Below are 9,717 nucleotides of genomic sequence, written 5' to 3'. Positions count from 1 at the left end.
TCCTTGCAAACTTGTGAGAAAAAGGTTTCTTCATGCTTTGTTTTTGCATCTAGCATTTTTTATTAAAAGAAAATTATGAATTCTGTATAGAACTCCATGAAAAGGAAGTCAATGCCATCTCTGAATTATTAGTAAAACAAATGTCTCCCTCACATATGATTTAGTGTGTTGGGGTGCAATTGATTATAGTGGTATATTGTTTGTAATATAACAAATAAAACTTGCCTGAAGGTCAGATTGCAGAGATAAGCCACCATTTAGCCACATGCCTATGTCACTAGTTAGCCATAAAGAACAGGCAGTGGTAGCAACAACTTTAATCCCAGCATCAAAGAGACAGAGGCAGTTTGTAAGTTCAAGGCTACCCTGGGATAGAGCGGAGTGAATCAGTCTAAAAGAGAAACAGAGCTCTTTGATCCCAGCCTTTGGGATGACACACCTTTAATCTCAGCACTAGAGAGGAATATAAGGTGCAGTGCAGTGGAAGCTGAGGATTTGTGGAGACAGGATTGCCCTTCCAGTCTAAGGGAGAGGTAAGAGTTAGTGGCTGGATATTTTGCTTTTCTGATCTCCAGCTTGAACCCCAATATCTGTCTCTGGGTTTTATTATTCATGGTACATTCAATGTTTAGACAAGCTGTGGTGAGCCAGGTTTAGAAATAAACTTACACAGTTAAGACAGCCAATAAGATCATACAAAGAACACAAATCCTTGGATCATAAATGAGATGGAAAATTAAATGACACACAGGAAGCCTAATTCTAGGGGAAAATGGATAGACATCAATAGATCACAATGTTTGCTTATTATGTAAGCTTTTGAATAAGACCTTTCTGTCAATTTTAACTAAAAACATAGGAATGCATACAACAGGTTACCCATGGGTACATCACTTACCCATATCACTGCTCATGAAAAACATCAGTTTTGTTTTCCTGAAATTAGAACTTGGAAGGAAGGGTATTTTAGGTTACTGTCAAAACTCCCAAGGACATTTATCAAAACAAGATGTTGCTATTGCCTTCATGAGTCACAATCACACTCAAATCATGAGGAAACAATAGTTGAATAGCAAAGGTAATCAGCTGGTGAAGACAGGAGTGTGTAGTGAAGAGTCGAGATTTCCAAAGCTGACTGTGGCCTCCCCTGGGAAGGAGGGCAGTGGAAGAAGCATGGGTTCTGTAAAAGTACTATTATAAAAGGCTTGTTTTTCCATTTCCTGTCCATATGTACTTCATTTTGTAAGTAAAATTGAATTTCAATTAGGCTCTTGAACCAAACAGAAATATGTAACCATTGAGTAAATACTAGTAAAATGATTTAATAATTAAATTTAAATTTTTGACCTTCATTTCTAAGAACAAAACAAAAATGAATCAAGAAAACAAACACCACCTATTTAAAGTCTATCTTCTCTTTCAACTATCTATTATAGTTATTTAGACTTGGTTGATTATCTACAAATTCAAAAGCATAGTCAATGAAAATATAATCATTCTACTCTACAAGATAAATTCTCCTACTGCTGATTGTTTCAGAGTTATAAAATGATACCCTTTGAGATATCAACAACTGGTTTATTGGCTACCTATAATAATCTCTCTCTTTCTCAAAACATACACACACACACACACACACACACACACACACTCCATTTGTTATGAATAAGAAATAATTTCAACACTTATCTCATCTAGGAGAGAAATGGAAAAGTCTAGAGACACTTTTACCTTTCAGTTTTCACAACTGAGAGATTGTTACTGGAATACCAGGGATGGAGTCCCAGTTCTCACTGAATGCCCTACCCCACTAAAGAAAGAATTTCTATCGCAAATATCAATTGACTCACAAGAGAGACACCCTGTCCTGTGGAATAACTTACGCACAGTAGAAGTACCCCACTCTTGAGGATAGAGATAAATATACATATATACATGCACTGTGGTATATTAGTTACAGTTTTTTATATGAATGGAGCAAATAGGATCCACGTGTAAAGGATATTTATTAGATTTTGTTACACAATACAGTCCAACAATGACAATGTGTACCCTGGTGGGGCTGAGAATGAAGGGGCTGCTCTGTCTACACTCCTTCAAAGTCTAGCTAATAGTCTAGGGGACTCCTGGGGAAAGGTCAAAGAAGCTATGTTCTGGTATCAGTAACAGATGGCAGCAGAGTGGCATCTATAGGGTGGATGCTTCTCCATCAAGAACTGAAGGATGAAGGTGGCCAGGCAAAAGCAATACTGCTTTTTCTCTCAGACCTACTTGCATCCTGGGCTGTCCTTGGCAAGCATCTTCCTGGGTTAGTTAATCCTTTTAGGAAATAACCTCAAAGATTGCCCGATCCCCCCAATCTTAGTCCAATCAAGCAGACAAGCAACATTAATTATCAAAATGACTTTGGAGACTTTTCAGTTATAATTTCATATTTCCTATTAATCTAATGAAGGCCCAGGAATTACATAATCTGGGTTCACTGTATGGTCCATTGTTAAGGTCACCAAAACAGTTGGAAGCAGCATAGTTCACACTTGGATAACTGTCAGTAGCACAATAGTGAGGAAGAGAGGCATCTACTACTCAGAGTTAATAAATCCAGGTTTTTGTCATACTTTAAGGTTAAGACATCCATCCTGGAGAGGGGGCTTAGCATTTAATGGTGCATATTGTTCTTTCAGAAAACCAGAGTTTGATTTCCAGCATTCACACCTGATCACTAACAACTGCCTATAACTCCAACTCTAGGATGATCCAAAGCTTCTGGTCTCTGCAGGCACCTACACACAGACAGATACACACACACACACACACACACACACACACACACACCACAAAAATTTAAAAAGTAAAGGTAAAAAAATGAATAGGAATTTTTGAAATATGAATACATGTTCTGACCTAGATGTTTCAAGATCCTAATTAGGAAACATCTGAGTGATACTATAGCTATTCCTGGGGATAGCTGTTGGTTTTATGTCTCTAATACCTCCTTCATTGTCTTTTTGAATTACCACTGAAATTTCCATTGGGAAAATACATCTCCTTAGGTATTTTCTATATCAATCTATAGCATGGTAGAACTTTTGGCTTTTAAACTTTCTTACCATGTGTAGGTATGTGTTGTAAGCTACCTATTTTGACTTTGTCTCCTTTGGAGTGAATTAACTAAAGAAGAGAAAATGTATGAAGCTGATTCCTACTGGACTTGAATGGTTTTTAAGAGATTGTCCACAGTCCATCTACCTAAAATATTCATTCCCTCTTGTATCTGCCCAGGTATTCAGCTGATTTGTCCATTCTTCTTCTTTCTCTTCCTCTTCTTATAATAGTAATAATAACTATTATACCAACCACAATTTCCCCTCCCTCCTTTCTTCCCACTCCCTTCCCCACCTCTTGTATAATTCCGTATCCATTCCTCCTCCATTTAGAAATGGGTAGGCCTCCCATAAGAGCCAATAAAGAATGTTATATCACGTTGAAGCAGGACCAAGATCCTCCCCTGCATCAGGGCTCAGCTAGGCATCCATACATGTGGAGCAGGTTCCAAAAAGTGAGTTCATACAGCAGGGTCATGTCCTGATCCCACTGTTAGGGGCCACACAAACAGACCAAGCTACACAACTGTTATCTGCACGCAAAGGTGTAGGTCAGTGCCATGCAGGCTCCCTAGCTTTCTATTCAGAGTCCATGAGCTTCCACTGACTCAGGTAAGGTATGTCTGTGGTTTTCCCATCTTTATCTTGATTCTCTTTGCCCATACAATCCCTCCTTGCTCTTGTTAACTGAACCACTGGAGCTCTGCCAAGTGCTTGGCTGTGGATATCTGCATCTGTTTCCATCAGTTACTGGATCAAGGCTCTTTGCTTACAATGAGGATAGTCACCAATCTGGTTAAAGGAGCAGGCCAGTTCAGGTACCCTCCCATCTTACACCTGTTGGAATGGTGGCTAAAGTAAAAAAACAAAGACAAGGAGAGGATATAGAGTAAGGGGAAGACTCCTGTAGCACTAGTATGAGGACAAATTTGTACAGCCACTTTGGAAATCAGTATGACAGTTTTTCAGAAAACTGGGAATCAATCTACTTCAAGACCCAGCTATACCATTCTTGGGCATATACCCAGAGGATGCTCAATCATACCACAAGGACACTTTCTCACCTATGTTCATTATTCAAAATAGCCTAAGCCTGTAGACAAATTAGATGCCCCTCAACCAAAGAATGTAAAAACAAAATGGGATACATTTACACACTAGAGTATTACTCAGCAGTACAAAACAATGGCATCACGAAATTTGAAGACAAATGGATGGAATTAGAAAAAAACATCATCCTGAGTGAGGTAAACAAGATCCCAAAAGACAAGCACAGTATGTACCCACTTATAAATGGATATTAGATATAAAGCAAAGGATAACCAGGCTAAAATCCATAGCCCCAGAGAATCTAGGTAACAGAGAGGACCCTAAGAGGCATGAATGGATTTCTCCAAGAAGTAGAAATACTCCTGGGTAAACTGGGGGCAAGGAAGGGTAGGTCAGGGGATGGGAAATGGGAATATGAGGGATCAGGTTGGTCAAGTTGGGGGTGAGGTGGAGGAGGAGAGTAATGAAAGAGATATCTTGATGGAGGTGGCCATTTTGGGGTTAGGGAGAAACCTGGTGCCCAGGAATCCACAAGGATAAAACAGCTAAAATTGCTCCATTCTTATTCACTTTTCATATCAAATTTAGGCACTAGGCAGAGAGGAAGGTGGATCATTTGTGCTCTCTTTACTCTTTGCTTGTAGCTGGTAATTCTGGTGGTAGGAAGACATTTTTCTCCACTTTTCGTATGTCTTTTCATTTATAAAATATGAGCAAGGGATTAGATCATTTATAAAGGCCCTTTTAGCTCTATGATCTAAAACTCTAGTTAATTTAAGAACTTCTTTAACTTGGAAAGGTAAATTAAGCATCCATCATAGCCAAGAGGTGGTGGTCCAGTACCATTATGATACACTACTAAGGGTCCATAAAATACTGCCCCCTATGGGGCACTATGGTCTTCTAACAACCTTGCAAGATCATTTCTAGAATCTCTTGTTGATTGAATAAGGTTTCCTCTGTTATTGTTCAACATATCTTTATGTGTGGCTACAGTGGGGAGTCTTTTCTTGACCTCTGTAGGGATAGATAAGCATTCTTATTCAAATATCTGTCTGTTGGCTAGTGTATCTGTCAGTTGGCTAGTATTTCTTCGTATTGTGTAAATGACAGTGACATTGGTGGGAGATGGGTGGAGGCATTAAATATGTGGACAGACATGTAGGTATGAGACAAGCTGCTGCACACACCCTTGTGCTGTCTCGCCTTTGAGTACCAGTTATGCCATGTGCTCACTGTATAACTTCAGGAAATGATCCTATAGCTTGCTTTAGTTACCTCCTCTGCAAATGATTACATTGGATGAGATCAGCAGTTACCAAATTTATATTTTGGCAGACAAAAGCAGTGGGAAAGAACTTTTCCTTAAATAAAGTTATACATGAAATGCTCATATATAAATAGTTCCCCAAACTCTTTCTATTACAAGTGACAGAAACTGGATTCAAACAAGCTAAGAAGTAAGCGGGAAATGCATTGTCTCAAATAACTAGAAAATCTAAGGGAAAGAACAATATCAGAGGTGGCTAGCAGGGGGACCAAAGCTGCCATCAGAGACTCATGTCTCCATCTCCTATGTACCTATGTGGATTTGGCTCCATTCTAAAATTGAACCTCAACACCTGGTGTCAAGATGACTAGAGGGGACAGAGCTCTATTCCTTCTCTGGTTTCTAGTTCTGCATCAGTCACTAGGCAAGTTCAAGTTAATAGTGTTGCCCTGTGGTTAAGGAGATGAAGTGATGAGCTGTCCTTCTAGTCTGTCCAGTCTGAATGCCGCAGAACCAGAATCGGGACTATTTATCGGAGAGAAGGAAATCAATGATGTGTAAAGAGGAAGAAAATCAATAATCACAAAAAGAGTAAAGGAAACTAGAATTGTTCTTACCGGACATAAAAGAATTGTTTGTCTGTGGTTCTGGACTTGATCACACATTTATTTTCAATAACCATCTGAATTACTGGACAGAACCCAAAGAAATGGACTAGGTTTTCTGCAACTGATCTTGTAGTTTTTAAAGCCTAGACCAGTAAACAATAAAACAAGACATAACCTTGTGCCCTTCTTGTATGAATCCCATATTCTTCCTATTTTCTGTGAGTTGTCTATTTAGAAAACAAGCACATGGCTTGTTATCTCTGCTATAATGTTTTCTCATTCTACAAAATATTTTGTAATCCCTTGAGGTTAGGCAGTGTCTGCATAGGGTAGCAAACTAAGAGAATTCTCTTACTCAAACAAAAAAATAAGGAACAAATACAGAAATCAGTTGTCTGGTGGCTGATGTAAATTTTTTTCTGTGAGTACTCAATGAAATCACTTTGTCTAACTTAACCATTTTCATTGGAAGAGACACATCCAGAAAGAAAGCCTTCCTTTTTGATTCCAGGGTATCATTTAGTAGCAGAGCCAAACCCCAAAACCCAGCATGCTGATTTCAAGCCCATTTTTTCTAATTTGTGCTTCTTTGATGGATATTCAGACCAACAGCTGATTATTGACAACAAATTTTAAATCATGTTGTTTTACTTTTGAAATTTCCATGTCTCCTCACCTTTGAGAGATGACACAGTAACCTTACTGCAACAAGCCCTGTCTTAAGGGTCCAGCCTTGGTCTCATGGCACAGTGATTTTAACTTTAAGTACCTAAGCATACATCTCTGGCCTCATTCTTGTTTCTCGTCTTTTCCCAAACAATCCCTTTCTGTAGTACTACTACTTCATTCTTTATCTTTTGTCATAAAATCCTTATTTAAGACTTGATTCTTGGGTCACACTATTTGATATGCCCTGCAATATGCCTCCTTCCTGCAATAGGCCTAGGGTCTATTTAGAACTCTGGGTGTATCCACGGTGTGCCAAGTTTATATTTGTGAGTATTTTACCAAGTTGAGATGAGTTATCATTTTGGATGCCTAATAGGGTGAATGGAATATATTTATTATTTATTTGCTTTTTGTTTGTTTTGCTTTATTTTTTTGGCCTAGGCTGTCCTGAAGCACTATGTGATCTAGAAGAGCCTTAAGATTACTACAGCATTTCTGATTCAATCTCCTGAGTACTAAGATAACAGGTCTAAGTCATCACCTGGCTAGGCATTTCTAATAAATAAATTGTAATGATCTTAGTCTTAGGGGTTTATGATTCAAATGATTTGTATATTTGTCTTTTGAAAACCTCAAAAAACACAGAGCTGTCCATATTAACAATTCTCTTCGTTGAAGCCAAAGCAAAGATTCAGAATCATCCTCTATGCCATGGCACTGTCACTATCCCTTATAGAAGTTAGTCAATCAGTAGAAACCTTGTTTACCAGAATACTCTGCACTTACATCTAAAAGAAAATCACTGTCTTTCAGGATGTCCTACTGACATACTTCAGAGGATCCTTTAAAAGACATTATGGTTACATTTTTGCCCAAAGGTGATAAATATTGTGATCAGGCAAAGGGTTGCCGAAGCACATGCACCATGACATTTATCAAATTTCTGACCTTGTAAGCATACTCAATTTTAATCCTAAAGAAACATTTTATCCCTATGCATACAAACTTTCTCCATATGTTAGATAAATCCAAATACTGTCACATGTGTTTTTCCTTGAACTTGTACTAAAAATATTATCTCATTTTACTTTTAATGAAGCCATATAAAGACACCTTACTGATTTTTTACTTCGGGGGAAATGATGCAGACATCAGAGAAAATAAGTGATTTACCTCAACTCCATCAGTTTATTAATTCCAGAGTTAGGGATCCAAGTTGTTCTAATACCCAATGCACTTATTTTAACTCTGATAAACATTTGTCAGGCTAACAGTTAGATGAAAAGGTGGACACTGAGTCTATAAAGTCCATAAAACTCTAGCACAGTTTAGGTATTTGTCTTCCCAGGAAATTTCATATTGTTTTACCTTTAATTCCTTGCAAGATAATGACAGAGTACAACCCATCTCGTGATTTTTCTATACCTTCCTCCAATTATCACTTCTTTTGAAAAATATGCTGGACATATATAGTCTACCAAAAGAACTGAAAACAAAGCATGTCAACATCATCTTTCAAAGTTTTTTTCTAAAAATATTCTGTGGGAAATGAGTGTGTGTGTGTGTTCATGAAGAGAGTGATAATATTCTCATTCTCTCAAAGCCTGCCCTAAGTACAATATTTCTTGAATTAGCAGTTCAAGGGGTGGCATTTAATTCTATAAAAGAAATAGCCTAATTAATTCTGGATTGTGTTTTAGCTTGATTCATTGCCCATTAGAGAAAATCTTTATTTGGCTTTATAGGGAGCACAAACTGGGCCAAAAGTAAGTGCTTGTCAAGGTCATTGTCCTAGTGGCGAACCTAGTACTATTATTTATCTAGGTGCATAAAATATCAAACTGCAGCCTAAGTTCTTCTTATGCCCATAGATAAGAGCCTCTCTCAACCGGTGCCACAGAAGCATCTTCTTATGGTAGATGGTGATTAATACATAGACCTACACTGGAAAAATGTGCAGACAATGAAAGGCTGTTAAGTGTTCAGATGTAAATGAGACATCCATATCTTATCTCCTTCTCCTAAGTCTCAGAAATCATCATGAAAGTGGGGAAAGAAAGACTGTAAGAGCCAAAGGTAGTGAATATCTATAGTGAACCAGTTTTTGCTGAACTTATCAGAACTGTTGCAAACATGAATTCATAACAACTGGGACTGCATGAATAAGATCTTTGTAAGATCAAGCCAACTGAAATATCTATCAGTGTGAATGAGGAAGGGATCTTGAAGTTCTACTCATACTTGGGGAGCTATTGGCAACTGATGGCTGCTTGAGGATGGAGAGTCAGTTTTATTCAGGGATGTGACTTGTATTAGTCAGAGTACTAAAAAGGGACAGAACTGATAGAAACAATGAGTGTATATTAAAGGGGGATTTATTATAACGGCTCACAGTCTAAGATCCATCTAGTCCTACAATTTCTGTCTCCTAATGGGAATGCCACAAATATGATTTTTGTTCAGTCCTTGAGGCTAGATGTCCCAGCAACTCTTCTTTAAACATTGGAATCCTAAAGAAGCAGGTTCTAAAACCAGTGAAAGAATCCCTTAGCAGCAGGACAGATGAACTTGCCAGCAAGAGTGAGAGTGAGCAGACAAATAGCAAAAATGTCTTTCTTCTATGTCCTTTTATGTGGGTTGTCATTAGACGGTATGGCCCACATTTAGAGTGGATCTTACCATCTCAAATTACACAGTGAAGTAAAAATACCTTCCATGTGTGTTCAATGGCTTCCTTTTTCATTGATTCCAGATGTAGTCAATCAAGATTAATCATCAAAAAATCTTGAGAGGTTATCCATGCTCTAGTAGATGGTTCTATAACCATGCATATATAAAAAGCACTAAATGATCTAAGTGTGTATCATTTCCAATTATTGATAACGTATCTAATATATTGATTTAGAGACTATGTTTAATAATTTTCTGTTAACTGTTTTCAATATATTTAAGTATCTTCTTCATTGAATAATATGATAGTTTGTGAACATATAACTGCGGTAAACAAAAACTATCA

This window comes from Mesocricetus auratus, unplaced genomic scaffold (genome assembly GCF_017639785.1).
Source record: "Mesocricetus auratus isolate SY011 unplaced genomic scaffold, BCM_Maur_2.0 Super-Scaffold_100014, whole genome shotgun sequence".
NCBI lineage: Eukaryota > Metazoa > Chordata > Mammalia > Rodentia > Cricetidae > Mesocricetus > Mesocricetus auratus.
The sequence above is the reverse complement of the archived record's forward strand: the minus strand, read 5'-3'. Positions refer to the sequence as shown.